Source organism: Boleophthalmus pectinirostris, unplaced genomic scaffold, assembly GCF_026225935.1.
Source record: "Boleophthalmus pectinirostris isolate CB_2022bp ecotype Guang Dong unplaced genomic scaffold, ASM2622593v1 HiC_scaffold_21, whole genome shotgun sequence".
NCBI classification, from domain to species: domain Eukaryota; kingdom Metazoa; phylum Chordata; class Actinopteri; order Gobiiformes; family Gobiidae; genus Boleophthalmus; species Boleophthalmus pectinirostris.
In genome coordinates, this window is record NW_026571175.1 from 18,849,992 (window position 1) to 18,873,436 (window position 23,445).

Here is a 23,445-nt window from a genome sequence, read left to right on the forward strand (position 1 = left end):
GAATACTCTGGTCTTCAGTGAGCTCTCTTCTTCTGCATTCTTCTCATGGACAAATCATAACAGCTAAAAATGGATAGTTTAAAGTCTTAATTCCTATATTTCATTCAGTCAGTCTATGTATAAAACACCTATTTTATAATATTCGTATTTAAGCACATTTTCTTTTTCCAAATACACCATAAATTAATGGCCTGTATGTTGTATGACTACCCCTCAGTATTTTTATCTCCTCTTGTCATTTTTCATGGACAAATCTGCTTAAGATGTTTATTGCGCATTTCAGCTTTACAGTGATAAGTTGTAGTAATATCATTATATCTATCAAACAGGTCATTTTACAACTTGCCCCTTATCATTTTTCAGCGTAATCCCAGTCGGTACCATGTAAGCCCCTGTCTGCCCGTGGAGGAGCAGCCATGGCCCGGTGACCTCTGCCAGGGTCAGGTAAGGCAGATTAGCGCTGAGCATTCCCAGTTTGAACCTCAGGCTTTGGGCACTTTGAAGCTGATCCCTCCCCGTCTTCATTCATCTCCTGTTACTCTTGACCTACATCCGAGTTTGAGGCAATGTTTTTATGAAAAAAAGCATTTTTGCATGATTTCTCACACAGAAGGTCAGCTATCTGGATTTAAATGTGTGTACTGTAATGTGTGTATGTACTACATGCACAATAACTATTGTTGTTAAGTTATTGAGCTAGTATTTGACGATATAAACAAAAGGGACTGGGTAAAACATTGTAATAAAAATGTATCAACAGAATAGAAAATGGACAACCTGGAAAATCTATAGAAATAGCCAGCTATAGCTAATAGCTATAGAAAAGCCACATGATCAAAAGAGTCCATCCCAAGCAAAGGTAAATAGAAAGAGCTTAAGGGAAGCATCAGGAGTAAAAAAAAAACATGCAATGACAAAATAAAAAGGCTTGCTATGAAGAAAACTTGGACTTCCGTGAATAAAAGTGAAATTGATTAAATTTTAAAGCAGTTAAAGGAATATTTCATAGCCTGATTCCATACACATCACTATATTAGGGAATATATTTGCGTAAATCATGTAAAATGCCTCTTTGATTTTGGCAAAAGAATTTCCACAACATTTTTAGAAAGCTACTGCTAAATATGCACACATTTCATGATTGATGTTCGTGGTGAGCACTATTGGTTTGCTAAGTTAAATCCAGCTGATGTTGATGCAGAGTTAATGAGGCTGAAACTATGTACTTGGGTAATGAGTTATAGTTGCAGTCTTTGGCAAGCTAAACCCTGACGAACTTACAATTTAGACGAGGCACAGGGAGATCAATAGATTCTTCCTCTGTATGTATTGGCAACATTTTACAAGTGTCCTATTAATTTAGGAGAGAACATTTACTGCTGCCTGTATTTACTGTAATCCATCTTTGTCAAGACTAAACAGCACACCGATGCCAAAACAACCCCCTGAAAACAAAGGGCAGAGATTTGCTCCAGGTATTAGGTAAACAGTGAGTCCAGGCTGCAAATGTGACCAAACAAACTTATCTCCTTAGCTATCTTAAGTCTATCCTGAAGCCTAGCTATCTTCACTAGCTTGTGTCATGCTAATTGGGCTCACACACACACGCACACACACACACACACACACACACACACACACACAGAGTTCCTCCCTGGCTCCAGACAGTGGAAACCTGATGCCTTTAAAAGCCAATAAAAGCAGCATAATGGAATCTAAACGCAAGCATCTCGGTCCATCACATCTTGGCGTGAGGAGAAGAGTTGAAATGCTATATGTACCTCCTGAAATGAAACTGACTTGACGTTGTTGAGCACATGCGGGCGATATGGTCTCCCCAAAGTGGAGCGCTGAGTGTGTGTGAAAAGACAGTTTTACAATGGAGGCCGTTGCCATGGTAAACCCCTGCCTCTCACAGAAATTCCTTACTAGTCTTAAAACTGGGGGCTACCAAACATGCATGAACACGACAGTGAATAGCGGTACGCCTGTGCTCAAAGGTGTTATATAACGACAGATAAACAACCCCAAAACAACATCAAAAACAGCTGCTGCCTGTGGACTCCCTTTTTTAAATGATCCACTGCTCCCCCTGTCCCATCTCCACCCACCCTCCACTTCCCCAATCTTCTCACTCCCTGCCAGTCTATACCAGCACAGTTCTTTTCATCTCAAACTCTCTCTGCTTCACTCCTCCACAGTTTTTCTTATCTCCAGGCTAGCCCCATTTAATTTGACTCCCAATAACACTACTTAAACACACACCCTATCCCCTCAGGAAGACTCCACAGTCCACCCGAGGGCCACCTCCCCCCCGCCAGCTCCTACACTGTACCCAGACAATCCCACATAGACTATTTTCAGCTTGTTAGGAGTGCAGTTTGTTGTGTGTGGCTACTGGCTAAATGTATAAGATCTATGTTTGTCCTAGCCTAAACAGGAACATGCAATCAGCCTATGCGTCCCAACATGTTAAATTTATGAGACAGTCTTGTGAGTGTGAAGTCGCAGTATGGCAGCCAGTCGTGCGTCACTATATCTAATTACATAGTGCGCGTGGATATCACTGGGCATAATCACAGGCTTTGTTTGCGGTGTAGAGAATGCCCCTGCAGCCTGATTCGTGTGGGTACGTCTTTATGTGATATTTAAAAGAAGAGGGGAGCCGATTGGGGCCAGTTCCGCTGTCTTACTCTGTTTCAGTAGCTATATAAAGCCTTTAGTTTCAGCACGCGCCACATCGTTAACTAACCGCAGCGAGACTATGCACTCCCCGTCCCCACGTGCCTAACCTGGGGCCAAAATCATCTTTAAGTTACCCTCAATCTCTCTCCATAACAACAGTTCATTCCCGTTGGTTTATAAAAGGAAACTGCAAACAGGCAGTCACATGCGTCTGGAAATGTAGAGCGAATATCAATATGCTTTGGGTTTTGGGGCATTTTGGAAAGAGCTGCTCTGATCGGACATGGCTGTATTTTTGGCCTCTGTTTGTTCTGCAAGTTTAGATTTTCTTTAGCCTAATTAGTCTGACTCTTGTAATGGTTAAGTGTACGCATGTGTTTTATTTCAATTTGTTTAGTCTTGCTTTGGGCCTGGTTTAGATTATGTTAAGACCTGTTAAATCCAACATAACTTAGTTCCTGGTGCAGTCTTGAGTCTAACGATTAATTGCACCTGCTGGGTTGTCAAAAAACTAAAGAAATCAACAACAGATATTAATTCATACTAAACTAGTATCAAAACTAGATCTTCAGTTCAGTTGACTGTGTCCTATTATGTAATTTATTTCCATACTGATACAAAGTTGAACATTTTAGTTTAACATCGAATATGTATTAGTATTAGTAAAAGACCTTCTCTCGTATAAAAAGAGCATTTTAACATCCTTGTGGCCTTGATGGTGTATAATCTATAGTAATGTATAATAGTATTGTGGCTACACTAGTACCCGCTTGATGCTTGTTATTAATGCTTGTTGATGCTTGTTACTTCAGATTTTACATTGTGTTCCTTTTATTTTCCGAGGACATATTTGAAAAAAGTTTGACAATGACTGATCAAAACACTAGCCACAACAGCAGTATCTAATTTTCTATAGTGAAACAAGAGATGCCATGAAACTGGGCAGAGCACAATATGTAGCACAAATAAGGGGCTTGTAGGGCTAATGTTGTGACAAAGGCAGCAGGTGCGTCCTCAAAGGGTGGTTGTACAGTTAAATGACTCAGGTGGAAATCTGATCTGGAGATGACATAAGGCTCTCCACATACGTCTGATCCTGTGCACCCCTCTATTTGTGCCAGCTGGATCACTTTACAACCACTGAGGACGGATTTAAACTTAAAGGGCTACGGATGCTATACCATGACATTAGAAGAAAGGGTAATTTCGGGGAGTGTAAAACGAGCCTCAATGAACACAGGTTATGATTAGGGAAGTAACAAAACTGAAATTAAAACAAAAAACACAAACATAAAGCAAGACTGGACAAAATATATATAGAACATAGCTAATAAAACTGTACTGAAAGTAAATATTGATTTGTTACTCTTGAACATTTTCAAATGTATGAATGAATGAATGAATGTGTTATACTGTATACAATTATTATTTGATCAATACTTGGTTGAATCTGAAGTATTGGTTGAATTAGTTTGAACTACATTTTTACTGATTATATGACTATATGGTAGATCCAGTAAAAGTGACAATATTATTGTATTTATTAGGGACGTAACAATACCTAAAATATCGTGATATCGTATCGTCAGAGTTCTCACAAAAATATCGTGGATCATCACAATATATCTAATTACAAGTTTCTTTGTTTAAATTAAGAGTTATAATGCAGAAATAGCTAAAAAAACAAACAAACAAACAAACAAAACAAAAAAAAAGACAAAGGGAACTACATAGACCCATAGACCATGATCCTTTGCTCCATTTCAATGCAGACTACATGAAGAAATAACAGTTCTAAGCACTTTTGAGTCTAAGGACTTTGGATTGTCTTGTAAAGGCATTTAAAGAGGAAAAAGTACCAATATTAACAGGTTTGTTAGCCTCCACAAAATATCGTAATAAATATGGTACTGTGAGATGTATATCGTGAAAATATTGTACCGAGAGATTTGAATATTGTTACATCATTAACCTCCCCACCCTATCGTAAGCTTCCCCACGATATCGCAATGTGAGGTTCATACCATAACAATACGATATCGAGAGACTTGGATATTGTTACACCCCTCGTATTTATTATATTTTAAGTAGACCATAAAAAGTAAAAGCAATGTAATATAATGGATAATTTAATTAAGCTTCAAAATGCACTGGCCATTCTTTTAAATTCATTGCAAACATTTAATTATTTGCTATTAAAAAAAATACAATAAAATCACACTGAAAATACCAAATGTCTCTACAGTTTTTCTTCATTAGTTTTGAGTGGATTAACTTGGCAGCACTGTACCAGTCTGAAGGTTAAGTGACGACTGGCCCTGTGAAAAAGTAGGAGACATCTGTACTGCTGCTGTCTGCTGGGATGTGCTGCAGTGTGTTTTGTCTCCAGGACCAGCTGAGCTAATACTCGCATGCAGGAAGTGAGATAACAATGGAGCCCAAGGAGAGGAGGCATTGATTTGGCTGAAGTGTAGTAGTGAGTTAGCTCCTGTGGAAGCTTAGCCTGCAGATATCAGAGTGATCCGATGATGCTTTTTGATGTAGTTGGTTTTCTGGCTGGCCCGGTTCAGTTTTGTGGGAGATTCCCTTTGGGCTAACAGTTCAGATAGAGGGCTACATTGTGATTGACTTCAAATGCTTTCCTCTGTAACCTGATACGATGTGGTTGCCTGGCACATATCTCTATTTGAACAAGCCAATGATACAAGAGACACGCACCTCTCCGCTCTGCTATGGGAAATAATCAGTAATTGTTCTTTTTAATACGTGTGATTTTATCGAGGCAAATGTTCCCAACGACTGCGGAGACGCTCTCAAACTGTGAAAGAGTAATTTGAATACTCCCTCTTCGCGCTGTGGCACCATCTGTGGTCCCCCCGCTCCTCTGTGTCTGTCCCTGCATTTAGCAATCTGTCCATTTACAGCGCTGAAGGAGAGGCAGGGCACTAGGGTCAGCAACACGACTGAGAGGAGAGGGGAGCAAATGCATTCACAAAATACTGACCAGGATTCATTCTATTTTTCAGATTTAAAAAGTCCTATATTAAGCAAAATTGACTCTTGTGAGCTTTAAGCCATTCTGTAATGTTTCCTCATCAAAAAACAAACCTTGAATTGTGTTACATTTCATTCACGCATATTTGAGGCGCCCTTTATTATTAGTCTGTCTACATCTCCAGAGCTCAAAATGCTGTTCCACCTTGTGAATTCATGAAGTGGTAGTTTTCAAGTTAACAGCTATACACATGATTCTAGTGAAGGTGTATGGAATTTATAAATATTCCTGTATTATCACATGACATCAAAAGGTGGAACAAACTGTATTTGTTGTAGAACTCAGAAGAAGAGCTAAATATGCAGGGTTTGTGTGTTCAACATGTGCGATTGAAACAAAACGCAACTCTTTTTGATGAGAAAACAGCGTAATATAGGCCCTTCAAAAACAAGAATGCATTTGGACACATTCACTTTGACAACTACAGCATTCCCTAAGCATCCCGACATGAACGTATAGGCAAATTAATTTTAAGCTGCATTATATAACTTTTCTGCTGGAGGGACTGCTAGAGTCTCCATGGAGAGGTTATTGATTAGCTGAGAATGTTCCACAGCATGTTTTTCTACGCATTTTTGAACTCTGAATACTCCTTTAAATGGAATAAATGCAAGACAGAAAGGTTTAATGCCATTTAATAGTGCGCATATTTTGGGATAACAATGAAATGGCAAAGACTAGGTAGTGGACCCTGCACCAGAAATGTTACATAGTACAGCTTCATAGTAAATAAGTTACATAGCTGTTTCTCAGTGTATGTTTTAAAATGTCTGCTTCTACAGTTAAATGATTACAGGGATATATTTGAAGGGGTAGTTTGCAGAATAAAAATTAAAACTGAAATTCATCCATCCAGGACAATATATTTTGACAGATTGTTTTGCCTGAAAACCCATAGTTACTGGAATAAAAGCTATAACAACTAAAGGAAGTACATAGTTTTCCAATTACAGAGTTTTTGACCCTCAGACACCCTGTTGATCTCTTTAAACCACCTCAGACACAAGTTGAACAATCATCACAGCAAAATTTTCAAACTATATTTACAACAATGAAATCAAACAATAATTGGAGCTGAAAATGTGCTTTTGCTTTGCTGCAGGGTGGTTACGCATAAACCAATATAGGGTCTATAATTTGTTTGAACACTGGGTGGTCACATTCCCACTGACACAACAGCTGCAACAATTATAATCAACCATACAAGACTGTTCTCTGCTCGTACTTTCACTTCTTTAAGGTTGAACGAAATGTCAAAAGCCTGTTAAAGCTATCGCAGTGTGTGAGATGACATTGAGTGAGCGGTCGCTTATACACAGCAGGGGTCAGCCGGCAGGAATTACATCAGTGCTGAAAATGAGCTCAGGTGAACTTTACGGTCCACTTTTCCTGGTCCTCCTGCAGGTTAACTCAGTGTAGGAGCAGTGCCCACGCTTCGTAAAGCAGCAGCTGATTCACAGTCACCACAGAGTCTCCTCAACTCCCAACAGTCTGACCCATTACGATAAGTTATTAAGAAGGGCTGCAACCTGGAGATGCACTGGGCAGGGACTCATAGGAACTTAGTGGTTTTTTTTAATTTAGATTTGCTGCAAACTAGGGCATGTCTGTTTATCCTATATAAGACAGGAGAGTCCAAAATAGAAATATTTCATAATTTATCTAGAGCTGCCTCTATGCAAGCAGATTGTGGCTTAAATCACTGTGAGAACCATAGACTGTATATATAAATGGACATAGCTAATCCGTTAATTGCCAAATAAGAAGCGACCGTGGGGGTGCTTCTGGCTCCATCAAATCTGATTCTAATTGACTTTACATTGAAAAATTGTCACCCTTCTCTCTGTGAGGGCTGTTGTGGTTTGTATTTATTCACTCTACATGAACCTTGCATTTTGTATTTTGTTACTATTCCTAATATGGAGCTCAGCTCCAAATTCACTCCTGTAACTGCTAGCATCAAAAACTGAACACTATGGGTGACGTCACACTCCCTTAGTCCACTTTTTTAATCCGTCTGTGGTGAGAATCAACTATATGATGGTTAATTAGTCTGTAAGCCATTCCTACGTTGGTTTCACTCAGTGTTTAAAAGTTGACTAATTTACTTTAAAGAGAGGGTATTACAATTCTATGGGGTATTAATTGTCAATGCATAACATATCTAGATCATCGTGTATCACTCAAACATGCATGGATGTCATATATACCACTTCAGGCATGTTTTTAATAAGGGAAGTGTGTCACAATATGATAGAAAGCATTGCATATTTTTCCCTCTTTAAGTTGTCCCGGAATAGTGAATAAAGTGAATTTAACATCCAATTTAAATTGCTATGACGCCTATTTTCTGAGTTAGACCATGATTTCTTTCTTTTTTCATGCAAATGTCTGCTGCTAACACAAGTGTTCATTTGACAAGCATGTACCATCTGTAAGAGAACTCCCTTAACATTGAGCTTGGTCAATTTCTGCATCACACATAATGGGTATGACACAAGTCCAGATAAAATCAGTAGCAGGCAGCAATATGTCAAAAAGCACAACTGACAAGACCGGAGAAAAACGCACTAACAAAGAAGGGATAGTGAACATATTGGTACAAACAAGATAGCGGGAATCACGCCCAGAGGAGGGGTTAAATGAAAGCCTATGATTTGTTTAAGGAAGCAACCAAGAGAAGAAGCTACAGTTTGCCTTTCAAGTCCTAATAAGGAAAAGACTGTATAGTGCAATCTGTTTACTGTTTGCAGTGTCCCACGCCCATTCATTTCCGGAGTGGATCCCCAAACCTCTCCACAGTGACGTCCATAATCTCTCTCCATCTTTAGCCTTTTTCCTCCTCTCCTCCTGTCTACCCCTGCTCTTCCTCCTCATACCAGTTGGGAGCGTTGGACATTGGCCAGGCCAGGCCTCCACATGTCTGTACAGTGAGACATGCTGGAGAGGCTGAGTGGGTTAGCAGGTGATGCCCTGGTTAACGCACCTGGCAGCTTCACAAGAGATTAGCACACATAGGCTTTTGCATAGTCACTGTATTCTAACAGGCTCCCAACAGGGAGACACGTACAGGGACAGTACATGGTAGGACATCCTGGCAGGATATTGAAGCGGTGACGTCAGGGGGAGTGAGTGCAGACCTCACTGTTTTCACACCTGCATGTTAAGAGCAGCTGAACAATGCACTGGCAGACTACAAGCATTTTGATAGTCTCTCCAGCTGAGGAATTTTAAGGCTTTTTTAATGCCACTCAAATATAAAATCAAATAACTGCTAATAAAATACAGACCATTTAAAAAAAAATAGAATGCCATGAAAAAGTTCAATATTTTTGTCCCTTATTTCAGAAAGTCAAACCCATAAATTATATAGACTCTTGAGAGCTTGAAAGTTCCACTATGTGTCATGAGTCTATATAATATATGTGTTTGACTTTCTGAAATAAGTTACAATACTGAACTTTTTTATGATTTTTTATGATTCTAATTTTTTAGATGCTCTGTATAATGATTAAACTGCCTTCATTTTGAACATTAAAGGTACTATGTGTTAGGGAGGTAGAACGGCAGTTTTTCCACACTTCTTATTTTTCAGAGATTTAAACTTGTGCAGCTTTGGGGTACAATAAGCCTCATACCAAATGTCATATCTTCATTCAAACAGTATTTTCTAAGAATGAATATGAGTGCTTTTATCATCCATTTAAAGTTGTATAAGAGTCTGTTATGAAATAATCTGAGCTTTCACCCTCTATGACTATTGATGGGAAGTTAGGAAGACTTAATTTTAAAGTGAAATAATCATTTAGTGAGTTGAGCCTCTTTGATATCAGCTACAGCAGGGGGTCACACAAAACAACATTGCTTGAAATAAAACACAACTAAACACTTTTATATAATGCTTAGCTGTTGGAATAAAGTGTTTTTGGATGCTCTGGAGCCACTAGGCATTGTCGGCTAATCACAGAGAGTGTTTACAGTAGGACTAAGCAAAAATCAATGAACAATACACAAAATGTAAAGCACAGACTTATGCAAAATTATCTTAAAATGCCATTTCATTTTCTCAGCATTTATTTGTCTTACAAAATACTCAATACTAAACTTCCATGCAATTTAATAGAAAATAAACAAATTTACCTAAAAATAACACATATTTCACCTCATTAAAACTTTTGCACAGTAGAGGGATCTCCTTATATAGTAGCCTCTTGGAAGCTATCAAACATTTTAGGAGCAATTTAGCTATATTAAATGAAGTGACTGCCAAATATAATCTTGATCCTTCTCTCATGTTTCCCTCACACTCTTCTGCTCCATGACCAATGGACCATCAAGCCGCTAAACTGTAAACACATACAACAGCCAGGAAATACAGAAACGTCTTTCCTCCTCAGCCCACTATATTTAGTCTTTTTGGCGGATTGGCTTCCTGATAGTGCTACTGAAGCCATATTAAATCTCTCATTCAAAACCAGTGGGAGGATGGCATTACATTAGTTTGTTATTATAGATCATATCAGGCCTTAAAGCTCCTAAAGTCCTCCTCAAACCACAGCATCCAAAACTTTAATATTATCTTTCTAATATTGCCAGTCTCCGTTCAGTTAGAAATGAACAAAGTGCTGAGGGCCCTTATAGAAAGTCACATATATATGGCAGTAAATCGACCTGATGTCAAACTCCTATAGAATTAGCCAGGTTAGCAAAGGAAATGTATAAAAAGGTGAGTCTTGGCTAAAAGAGCATTTTGAAACTTAAATGTTCAGTTGATGATAAGATATTGTCAGTGCTCATTTAGGTAATGACATTTAAAAATATAGATTAAAGAAAAAAAAGCATTTTCTTCAAGTAACAATACAGGACTGAATAACTTATGTCAAATTGTTCTTGTTTCTTGCAAATGTTCAGCAATATGCTAATTCGAAAAGTGCCATTTTGACGGTATATTGCAATGTAAGATAAAGGAGCTGAAGAAGAAGCAATCATTCACACACCACATTCAGGTAAAAATGTACATCAAACATTTGGACAATACATCTTCTGGTCAGTTTCATTTTCACCAATTATCCAGTTTTTTTAAAGACACTACAATGCAGTACCTAGTGTGGTCTGTTACATAAAGTGCCTCTTGTAATATTCATAGTTGTTCCGATATTAAAATGCATGAATAAGCTCTATTTACTCTCCGGCTCTATGGGGAATCCGCAAATGTGCTTTTCTCTTGTGATGCTCTTGAATGAATTGTAACATAATATTTGAATGGAAAATGTGTTTGGAGGGGGCGTAAACATGGTCACTTGTCATCGAGAGCAAAGAGTTACTTAACCTGTAAGTGAGCAGCTGAAGACACTCCACAAGAGGTGACACACCAGTCCGTCTGTACAGTGTAATGGACTGGAACTGAGAAGGAGTCACGCACCAACGCTTGTATGGAGGTGCAGGGGCAAAGTGGAGGGAATAGGAATACTAGTAGGTGCAAGGCAATTTACTCGTGCCCTTTTTGTAGGTTTGAAAGTAAGAATGTAGATAGTGACTTCAGCTTTTGTGTGCTCACTAAAGCGGAGAAAAATGTGACAAATGAAGTAACTACAATTTTAATAATAATAATTAGGAAAAAATATGTTCATACAGTACTGTAGCAGAGGTTTTGCAGGTGTCTATGGTAGAATATTTTATATCCAAATATCCCTAGAGTAGAAGATGCTGTGCAGCGCTGCCACATGGTGGGGGAGGGGTTCCTAGGGATGTATGTGGATGTACTAGTATCTGTGGATGTATGAGCCAGCTGTTACACTAATCTGACGATCCTCCAGGATTAAGCACATCTCAGGCCGTACTGACAGACACTGGAACACAATGACAAGCACAAGGCCAGCTGCATGGATCTGCTCCATTATATATGACCTTATAAAACATGCAGCTCTATGTAAGGAGGAGAGTGGGTATGTACTATGCACTGTCCCAGAGCAAAATGCCTCGAGATCCTGCCTCTGCTCCCACACACCAGACAGAGGAGCAGAGTTTTGGCAATCGGTTTGAGAATGCTGCCGCTTCTCAGTGCGTCAGTGTGGCTGCGTTTTTGTGGCTCTGGAGAGCAGAGCCGACAGGGTGAATGCAGATTTGTATGTACATGATTATAGGCTGCTCAATGGGCCTATTTCTGAGGGCCAGTGGGAGGGCGTGGTGCCTGTGGCTGCAACTTTTCTGCTGTTTCTAAGAAACTTTTCAAAGAGGCTCAAAAATGTGGCAGTGTTGGAGAGAGCGCCCCGTGCACCATGCTGCCTTTGTGTAGCAGAGAGCTGTGAGCCAGAGGGGCACAGGGAGGATCTCAAACGCTAATCAATGCCCTCTTATGGAGTCCTAATCGAAAGTGCTTGAGACACACACCACACAGGAAAATGCAAACTCCAATGATGATGAGAATCACATTTGTGCTATGAACAGTGATCTAAATCACAAGTATAATTACAGCTGTGGTAATCAGGCTAATGACAGTCATGCGGCAGCACGAGAAAGCAAAACGGAGAGAACAGGCTATGTTGATGCAGAAAAGTGGAGCGTTAAAGAAAATACCAAATGAGAATACTTGAGGAGAATGATGGAATAGAGGGACCCCAGGCAGTGGGTGAGAGAGGACTGTTTTTGTCTTTGAAGCAGGAGAGAGAAAAATCCAATCAACTCTGTGTAATTCAATCTGGGATGGAAAGATGCACCTTTGCCGTGTGAGTGCGTGTGCACAGGCCATGATGCCTATTATTATCATTCCGTAGCTCACGCCTCACCCAGACACAGCCCAGGTAAACAGACGCCGCTGAGGGCACCCCACCAGCTGACCTTGCCACACTGTCTGGACACCGCCCATGTTTTGAGCTGCGCCAGCCCCGACGATGCCTACAATTCAATAGAAGACTCTAGACTGTCAGTGTGATAGAGGATTCATTCTTCATGTATCAGAACACAAAGATATCAAACGTTAATTACCAAAGTTATGAGATGTTGCTGCATTGAGCTGTAGATAAGAGGAGAGCGCCTGCTTCCTTATTACGAGCAAATGCTTGTGACCTAATCACACATTCATCATGAGATCCTCGTTAGCTGAATGACAGTCAGAAGACTTCATCAGATCATGAGAAAACATGAGTAACTACTGAAGCGAATAATGCCCAGAGTCTGCCCTGTTTTTCTCAATGAATGGCTCATGTGTTGTGTCTGTGGAAGCCCCCTGCACACGGCATCACCTGACAGAGCCTAAAACCACTCACCCACCACCAGCAAGTGGCATTTGTGCATCTGCTCATTAATGCTTTATTCATTTTAGCACTCCCATCATAAGTGAGAAACAAAAATGTATTCATAATTAAAAAGATTCCAATCGGTTTACACTGGTGACAGTGCCTCAGCAAACACTTGTCTTAAAACTATTTGGGATTGTGCCTATTAAACTCTAAATGACGTATAAACTTCAAAGTGTCCTTAAATTATTCTCTCAAGTCAAAAACAAAACAGCTTCACAAGTCCAGCGGTGCCTGTGTGTTGCAGATTAGCTGTGAAGCATTCTGATCACTCCATCTCGTATCCCTTTCTACATAAAACTCAAACATAACTTTGAAGAGCTAAAAATGACAAAGGACTTAGAAGTACAGCTTTGTGGCGGCTCTGGAACCTAATGAATGCATATTGTGTGGAGATAATGAGGATTAATGGGTGAAATGTGCAGCGCCGTGTTTAATATTCATCTAAAAGGACTTCCCCGCTCACTTTTTTTTTTTAATCTGACTCAGAAATGCACACAGCCGTTTCAGGTAAGAGGCTGTCTACTCCAGGCTGCCAGCTTTCTGCAATATAAGATACTATTACTGTTACTGATACTGTTAGTGGGCAACATTATTCACTGCCTATTTAGAAAGGATTTAAGTAAGTAATGGCCTGTGAATGATGGTCTAACAGTCAGCTTAGCTTCTTTAACAACGGCTACACATTAGCTGTATAGCAAAGGCCTGGTTTAATTAAAATTGCAATGATGTTTACAAGGGTCCGAAATGGTCAAGTGAAAATAAGACAAATGGTAGCAGCTCAAGGAGTACAAGCAAATAAACAATAGAGTGGGCTAGTTTCAGTTAAGTGTGAAAAGTGCTGTTACCAATGAGAGCTTTAAACATGTTTTTGTGAAAAGAACTGGAGGAAAGGTCACACAGGTCCAAGGACAGAAGGATTATTTTTTGTGTTTACTCAGAATACTGTTTGGGTGAGAGATTAGTGCCCAAATGAAAAGAGTACTTACTCCTGAAGTACAAATGTTGAGTTTTTGTACAATATTCTCTAATTTTATGTTAAATTAACTGCCCGTGAACTAACTACCACGCACTCAACTTACAAGATATGGTCACAATGAGCAAATAGCAACAATCAATGCCAAGCAATCCTCTGCAAAAAATAAATAAATAAATAAATAATAATATCAGGCATGCAATTTACAAATTCTCTAAAATACTTTGATTTTTTAAATTAGTTTGACAGTTTATATACTTCAGTCTTCTCTTAAATGTTAAACGGTCCTGTATTACACAAAACTGACTCTTGTGAGCTTTTAGCAAACATTAGTACATTAAAAACATACCCAAAGTTGTGTTTTGTTTCATTCACACATTAGAGTAATCCTTTATTGTTACTCTGTCTATATCTCCAAAACTCAAAATGCTCTGTTCCACCTTGTAATGTCATGTAGTTGTAGTTTTCAAGATAATAGCTAACTTTTACCTTTAGTTTAGTAGAGATTGGCAATTCCAGGGCTGAAATCATTCAAATAATTATAGTGAAGGTGTATGGAATTTAAAAACGCAGTGAAGCACTTCCTGTATTACCACATGACATTACAGGGTGGAACAGAGTGATTTCCATATGAGAAAAGCATTCTAAATATCTAATTAGGCAGGGTTTGTCTATTAAACATGTGTGAAAGAAACAAACACAAACACAGTTTCAGGTATATGATGAGAAAGCAACATTATAACCTAGATAAGAAAACAGTGTAATATGGGGCCTGTAATGCCTGTGGTTGTGTATAAAATGTGAATTTTGAACAGATACCTGCTATTAAAACATATATTACAAATCTAATCTCAATCGCAATGCCCAGTATGCACAAAATCTTTCAGACAGCAGCACCATGTCCCTCCACCTTCTCTTTGTAAGTTGTCATCCATTACTACATTGTTAGCTCGCACAACTTTAACACTCTGCATACACTGTAAGTGTGATGATACGATCTCTCTCCTCTCTGGTCCATCGTTGTAATCCTGTCCAGGTTGTTCGGTCCATTCAATCCGTCTCAGCAGCTCTAAGCTCTTTACATACACACACCCCTCCCCCCAACCCCAACCCACCCTCGCCTCCATCAGGACACCCAACCGCCCCATCATTCTCTCATTTCAATTTCCATTTTTCTCCCTCGTCAGCTTCTCTCCTCTTTTATCATCCCACTCCACCTTAAGCCATTCCTCCCTGCTCATTGGCCACGCTGCTGATGAGAGCTCATATCCTTTAGCACCTTTACAAATGAACAAATCTTATTCTTATTTTGTGCTCTTTAGATCTCGCTGCCTGCCTCCGCCCGCTCCAATCCGAACCACGTTTCCCAGCAGCCCTTTCATATCACTTTTGTCTGTGATTGCCTCTGACCTTATTCCCCTTTCATTCCCTTCAAATCTGCACTGCCTCCAGCTCCCCACAGCATCTAATCGCTTTTAAATCTGTCGCCACACCTCTGCTTTGTTCCATTTTTTGGACATTATTCATCCACCAATATTTTTCCCCAAGTGCTGTTACTTATCAAGGTACAATGGCTCAATCAGAGAGCTCAGGTCCGGCAAGGTAAATGGTGTGCATAATGGTGTAATATAACTTGAGTTGGCAGAGGGCAAAATGGGTTTTCAACATTTCTGCTGATCAGCATCCTGTTAGTGCCAAGGATGAGAGAAATGTGGTCCCATAACAATTTGAACAGAATACATCAGTAACGTCGGGATCAGTAATATCGGCTACAAAGTTTCTTACTTGGTGCATGTTTAGATTAGCAATTAGCAACTTTGTTCACATACATAAATCTGTCTCATCTCTTGATGCTCTTCTTGACAATCTGTACTAATCAGTATTGCACTATCCCAATCTGCAACTTTGGAAATAAGTTGCCAGTCACCTGATTGGTTGTTCACAGTCTAAATAACATTACACATATTTACAATTTCAATAATGTTCCAGTGTTTGTTTGGAAAGTTTGAGTACCAAGGTCATTACTCCTGCCAGACTAGGTATGAACTGACTCATTTGACCAAATGGGTTTGTAAACAGAAGTTCCCAAGTAGGCTACATAGCATTGATCTTTGTTACAAATGCTGTGATTTGTGTAACTCAGAAATGCACTGCTAATATGTCTACCTGCTTGTCTCCATGGAAATGGTATTGCTTTGTCTAAAATGTTCCACAATATAGATTAAACCTGTCTATCATAATGAAGATAAGCAGGTTATAGCACTATGCTACATTACAATTCAAATCACCCCTATTCACAGAAGGAATTATTGTATTTTTGAGCAATAGTAATACCCGTAATGAATAAATGCATGATGGATATGTTTAGTGGCATACTATGGAACATTCCAGGCAAAGCAATAACATCTCCATGGAGTCAAGTAGGTAGCAAAAAAGTTGTGTAGTGCACCGTTAAGTATACAGTATACTGGAAAATGGAAAACATCTATAGGCCTACCTAAACAAAACCCTTAAAATTCCTTACTGGTTACCAAAGACTACTGTACCCAAAAAAACATCCAACAGTAACCATCCAAATAGGCAAGAAGGTCTATTTTTACCCAAAGATTATTTCTAGTAATTACTGCCAAAACAAAAGCGCATTGGCCTCTCTGTCACCGCCTACACATAACTTCTTTGTGAGAGTCTGATCTGTCAATATGAGCTGTGTCGCGTCCTGTCAAACACTGCGTCTTACAGCGTCAACAAGGGAAACAATTATCTCGTCACATACACCGCTCGCTAAATAAACAGCGCCCTTAAGTACACGCCACAAACACGGTGTCACTCAGCCCTTTGCAGACCTGGGTCTCTGCTGGCTAAAGATTAGGGCTAATCCACAACTGTTGGAATGAAAGATTAAGAATGAATCACCTGCTGCCACAGCCACTGCGCGCGTGTGTGTCTGCCCTGAGTGTGTGTCCGTGTGGAAGCTGTGGAGGTGTTTTCTTTTACGGGGAGATTGTACCCTATGGGAATGTACTGCTGCAACCTCTAAGCAATATTGCAGAGAGAGTTCCCTGTTCACAACCACGCAGAAAGCTAATTAGCTTCGGGGGCTAACTGCAGACGCCTTTGAATGTGCCCCTTTACGTACAAGGTTCAAAAGGTTTACGTGAGAAGGTCCGGCGCTGTGACGAAAAAGTCCCATAACCATGCACACCGCAGGTTTCACGGTCTGGCGTTTAATTGGACTGATGCTCTCTCCCCCTTCCTTGTGGTATGTGGATAAGTGAGGAGATGTGATGTGGGGAAAGCCTTTTGTTACCTAGTTCCTGTTTATGAAGATGGGTGGAACAGATGAACGGGATACTGCAGAGGGAGAGAGAGGGAGAGGTGGGCGTAGAGGTGCTTAGATGTACGGGAAGAAGGAGGAAGATGGTGCTTGCAATGAGCTCCTGACCTGGTTCACTCTTCAGTCGGGACGTTAGATAAATTATTCAAGACACACACGTACATACTAGTCACATGGCTCTTTGTTGCTCTGTAGCCTATACCAGGTTTGGCACAACAGGGCAGGGTCTCTGTAAACTCGCTTTGCTTACTGTCATGTAAACAGTCATATAACATGCACTCCGGAAACTCCCCCAGCCCCAGAGAGAGGGCCCGGATCTATAAATACTTCCTGTGTGCATCCTATGTGTGGCTATCCCAAATACAGAGACTAGAGCGGCCAGTCCCACTACATGTACAATGTTCTGAAGGAATATTATTGAATGATATGGAGAATAAACAGCAAATATCATAGCTAATAGCAGCATCCATACAAGATGATGGCAGCTTAAGCCAACTAAAAAGCACACATTTACCAGAACATAATTCTTAGTTCCCACCTAAATCCTACAAAAAAAATATTTCAGAAATGAGTTTTAATTTTTTTTTTTCTAATCCTACAATTTTCTGAACCCATCTTTCTGACTAGTGATAACATAATCCTAATTAGGTCTGGGGAATAAAACAAAAGTTCTTCCTCCAAAGTCTGTACTCTGCACCAAATAACATGCTTTTACTGAGAGAGGAATGTCTGCAGACCTCTCAATTAAAAAGACCCAACCTGATCACTAACAAGTGATGACTGAATCTGTCTCACTAAACAAATATTCGACTGGCTTTAACATGACAGATGCACATGTCAAATCTTGAAAGGTCCAATATTAAGCTAAACTGACTCCTGTGAGCTCTAAGCCATGTTAGAGTGTTGTTAACTTCTCAAAAACATACGCAGAGTTGGGTTTTGTTTCATTCACACGTTTGAGTAATCCTTTATTATTAGTCTGTCTACATCTCCAAAGCTCAAAATCCTCTGATCCACCCTTTGCTGTCATGTAGTGTTAGTTACAGCTGCCTTTTACCTTTATTTCAGTAGAGACTAGCAATTCAGGGCTGAAATCATCCAAAATTCTAGTGATAGTGTATGGAGTTTAAAAACACAGCAGAGTAGTAAACATGTGTGAATGAAACAAAACACAACTCCAGGTATATGTGCATGGATATCTGATAAGGAAACATTATAAGATAGATCAGAAAATAGCATAATATGGGTCCTTTAAAACCTAGCAAATAGCAAAATATTATCTTAACAATTTCCCAGTTGATAAAAACAAATTCTACCCCAATTACCATTCTGTGATTAAACACAAAACCTGATCTGTAGATTAAGTGACAAACACTTTCAGACATTTCTAATCAGAAAACAAAACATCATGCAAAATCCATCACAGGCAGAGCAGAGATGAGAGCAAAAAGACTATGACAAATTGGGTGTCAGAATATTAACAAGGCCCATCACGCATCGAGCTCAACGTGTGACGGGTCCTTGCAAACATTTATATGACCTTTTTTTCCATCGCTACGGAAACAAGCGATCTATAACACGCGCTTTTTTCCAATCGACGTTACTCCTATTGCTCCTGATTTATGATTCCTCTGTAGTCCCCCACTACACTGCAGAGCACACTCACATCTTGTACTGCATCTTCATTTAGTCCATGCTACTATTAAGTCCAAACAAGCTTACAGGGCATTGAGCGCACGCAGTGGTCATTTTCAAACATGGGGCTCCCAGTGGAACAGTTTCCAGTCAGGGCAAGTCTATTCTGTCTGAAGCAGGGGCAGAGGTAATGGAGCGTGGCACAGGAAGAGGAGATCTGATATCGTTAAAGGGCTGAAACGTACAACCTTGTTACCTGGGTTTGGGTTATGTTGAGAAGTAGGAGCTCTGTAAGTGGTAAACACAAAATCAATGGCTGTTTAAGGCCGCATGGATCAATTTCTTTAGCAGGAAAACTGTATTGATGTGGATGCCTTTATTATTATTAGGAGCAATATTCAAATACTGATAAGACCTTTGCTTCATCTAATGGTGGACGAAATGTATTTGGGTCTAAAACAAAGTAAGCTATGACAACATTTAATATCAAGCATCTTTATTTTTTATCCTCATAAAATTAACTGATCAATTTAGGGAAAACATATGAGAGAAAAAAAAAATTGCTGGCAGATTTTTAATATTTAATTTTATTTCATATTTACTTAAACACATGCATGGGCAGTAACATTGTAGAGATCAATGAAATATGAACTGCTAAAATAATACAAGAACTACAAACTTTTAAGATCACGCTTGTAATCTTTTTTCTAATATTTCAGCTTTCAGTCTAGTTCTGATTTTTCAGCTTGGTCACTGCAATCGCTGAAGAAATCAAATGGCAAGTTGACCAAAATGGTCAAACATACAGTTGTCCACAAATCCCAAAGTGAGGCGGTAAACAGATTGAGAGTGAGATACTGGAGGTGTTTGAGGAGGTCAGAGAAAGGCCACACTTCAGACCCCAAGAACTACAAGCCACCAGTCTTATCTGAGCTTTCTGCTTATCTGCCCCCATCAATAACTTCACATAGCCACGCTCCCATTGGGCCGCGTTGGGTTTCAGCTCTGCATGACCCCACCCATCCGGCCTATTCGTTAACCCAATTACCTCTGAAATCTGCAGGCAATTGGATAGGGCAATACGCAGAAGAAAGATGCTGCCATACAACCATGAATATGATAATATGGCTATAAGCAAACACTGGTATAATGGTCTGGTGTGCTGCCTATGCAATCCATTTGCAAACACACACACACGGAAGCGAGCGGGGAGGAGGGAGGTGCCCTGTTTCTGGAGGTTTTATTTATAGCGAAACATACAGAACATCCCAGAATGCTTTGTGGCATTTGGAGATAGCGCCTTTGCATTTACGCTCTGTAATTTAAAGTCTTGTTATAGCTCCGTGCCACACAGGCCGTTGAAAGTGGGAAACGCTATTTTAACTTAACGTATATGGATTCATTTGTTGTACTGAATCAAAGGAGGACATATGAAAGGCAATAGCAGGGTTTGCAAATAGAGATATGAAGAAAGTGAATGAAATGAACAATGGCCACAGAAGGAGCAGAATGGAGAGACTGCAAGGAAAGAGAGAGGAGAGTGAGGGGAGAGGAGAGATGAAGCAGTGACAGCGGCAGCCATGCTCGTTGTCATGGTGACGGCCATGAAGAGAGCAGGTACAGCAGCAAGGCCTCCTGGGAAAAGAGCAGCCACCCGTCCTCCCTGCCCCCACCTCTCCATCCCTCCATCCCAGCATTTTCCATCGTGCTCCACTCTGCTCCGGACGACATCCCGGCACTCATTTTACAGCATGCTATAGGCCACAGCCCACACTACACAGCACACACACTCACACACACACACACACACACACACATTTACAGGAAAATGTGAGAATGTATTGATATTTATTCACTTGAACTGCTGTACTTTTGCTCTATCAAAGTTTTGTTGTATTTTGTACAATGACAATAAATCTAATGTAATCTCATCTAAAGCCCATTGCTTTTCATCTGAATGAACAAACTGTTGAGATGTTTTAGGTGGATTAGTTGGTTTGGAATAAGTATACATTCAAAATTGGACAGACAAGACGACAGTTCCTTTATAATAGGCACCATATGACTGTCTAAAAGTTTTATAAAAATACAAATTCTTTTAAATAAACTGCCAGTTGTCAATGTACACTTCCTTGAGAATGTACACTTCCTTGAGAACTGTGTTTCTGTGTGATCTGTCTAACCAAATGATTTTTCTCCATAGATTAGTTCTATCTGATCTAACAGATCTATCAGATTTACCAACATGCCATTCAATCACAATGAACAAAACATTTACACTGCAATAGGACAAATGATTAATAGCTCTCTTTTATCCTGAAGCCAATATTATGCAATATTAGAAATATTATGCATTGGGCAATCCATAAGAAATGTGCTTAAACATGCCTGCAAATGGCTGAGGTTCCTGTATTGCACAAAAGATGAACAGACTATCAAACAAACATTAAAATTGCAAAGTTATCACTATTACACGGCATTACCGGATTCCTTATACACTACTGACCTCAACTTAATGGGCTGTTAATTTTTTAACAAAAGAACATTAGAACATTCAGTGTACATTTCCTCTTTCAGTTGGTGGTCTCAGGTCTGTCTGCCTAACCACTTTATCTCAGGGCTGATAGAAATTCTGACTTGCCCAGTCCAGTAGTAAATCAGAATACGTATAAATAATATGAATAGCGGTCTAGTATGATTCAATATTGTATAAATGTACCAGATTGTATTGAGTAATCCTTTCTGCACAGTAAAACCCAATAACTTTTCCTCCATTTCAAGGTCCATGTGACTTCACACTTTAACAGATTCTGGAAAAACCTGTTTGTGTTTGAAAATGGCAGCATTATGTTGTGAGCAGACGAATAGTGACACCTTTATAAAAGACTGCACAAACACTAGAGCGGGTGCCTGCTGTCTTTGCCTTAATGGAGGAAAACAGAGTGCTTAAAGACCAGTCAGCCCTGTAACTCTCATTATAGGAAATGGACAGATCATTACATTTGCTGAGGAGGTTGTATTCACCAGAGCTGGCTAGTGAGTTGGGAGGTCTGTTAGCAGCGTAACTGTAGGCGTAATTGTCATTTTATAGTGAAAAGAATTTGACATTGACGTTATCCTTACACTTAAGATAAGAACGTGTCAAGAACAGAAGGCCTTGCTATCTGGTTGCCATGAAGAGAGATCACACCAGTCTGGTTTCTAATCACAAGACAACGTGTCATCCCATCTTGGCCTTAATAGATAAAACTCCCCCTAGGTCGGCTCCATAAAAGACAACACATCACATCTTTGAAACCAATTTTGCAAGTAAAATTCAACAGCCAACTTCAAACTTTGTGGTGATGTTGAAAAAGTTTATACCATTTTCTTCAGGTCAATATCACATTTTATTGTTACTAACGTGACAAAACTTCTCAATTTTGCAGTGAAACCGTTTTCACTTTCATTCACAGATAGATAATTCCTTTAGTATGTGACCATCTTGATGAAATTAACCCTTCTGAATAACAAGATAAGAAATTATTCATTCATAATCTTAATTAAAGGGCTTATATAATGCTATTTTCTGATCTATGTTGGAATGTTGTTTCCTGATCAAAAACATACCTGGAGTTGTGTTTTGTTTCATTTTAACACACAAACCCTGCATATTTTGGCTGAGTTTTTCTCTCAAACTGAAAACACTCTGTTCCAACTTGTTATGTCGTAATACAAACAGAGATCCACTGCGTTTTTAAAATCCATACTCCTTCACTACAACTCTGGAATTGTCAGTCTCTGCTGAAATAAAGGTAAAAGGTAATTGTTGACATGACAAGGTGGAAGAGAGCGTTTTGAGCTTTGGAGACGTAGACAGACTATTACTGAAGGATTACTCAAACAAAACACAACTCTAGGTATGTTTTTGAGGCAGTGACAACATTATAACATGGCTTAAACCTCACAGTCACTGAGTCAATTTTGCGTAAAATGGGACTTTTAAAATTGGATCTGTATTTAGGGCTGTGCGATTTTTCATTTCTCAAAAGGGTTGAAAAGTAGTGCTATACCATCCTCATATTTTAACTGCAATCATGACTCCCCTATACTCCTACAGTACCATCAGCTGTCCATTTTACCTCCTTCTCATTATCTTAAAGCGACTAGTTTTCCCTTCTCCAGCCCTTCTGCCAGTTCTTGCCTTTGTATCCATGCACTGACTCTTGAGAATAACTATGCGAGTATGTCTGTGTGCAGTCGTCCAATTACAGCACAGCGAAGAGATAGTGGTGTGGAGCCTGTTTTTGACCTACCTAAAAACACCTCCAGCATTCTCGGTCTCCCCCTCTCCGAGTCACTGAATCAACAGAACTATTCAGCAGCGGGTCTCGTGTGGGGGAATAGCGGATGTAGTCTAGAATAAGATTATCGGCATGTTAGTGTTAAATGTGCGGCGGTGCGTAGGGGTGAGAGCCAGCATGTA

The 23,445-nt window shown here is 39.7% G+C and overlaps 1 protein-coding gene across 1 annotated transcript in view; it reads right to left on the reverse strand.

Moving 5' to 3' along the window:
* The window catches only part of sdc3 (syndecan 3), a 39,856-nt gene that overhangs the window by 9,233 nt on the left and 7,178 nt on the right, over nt 1-23,445 (reverse strand).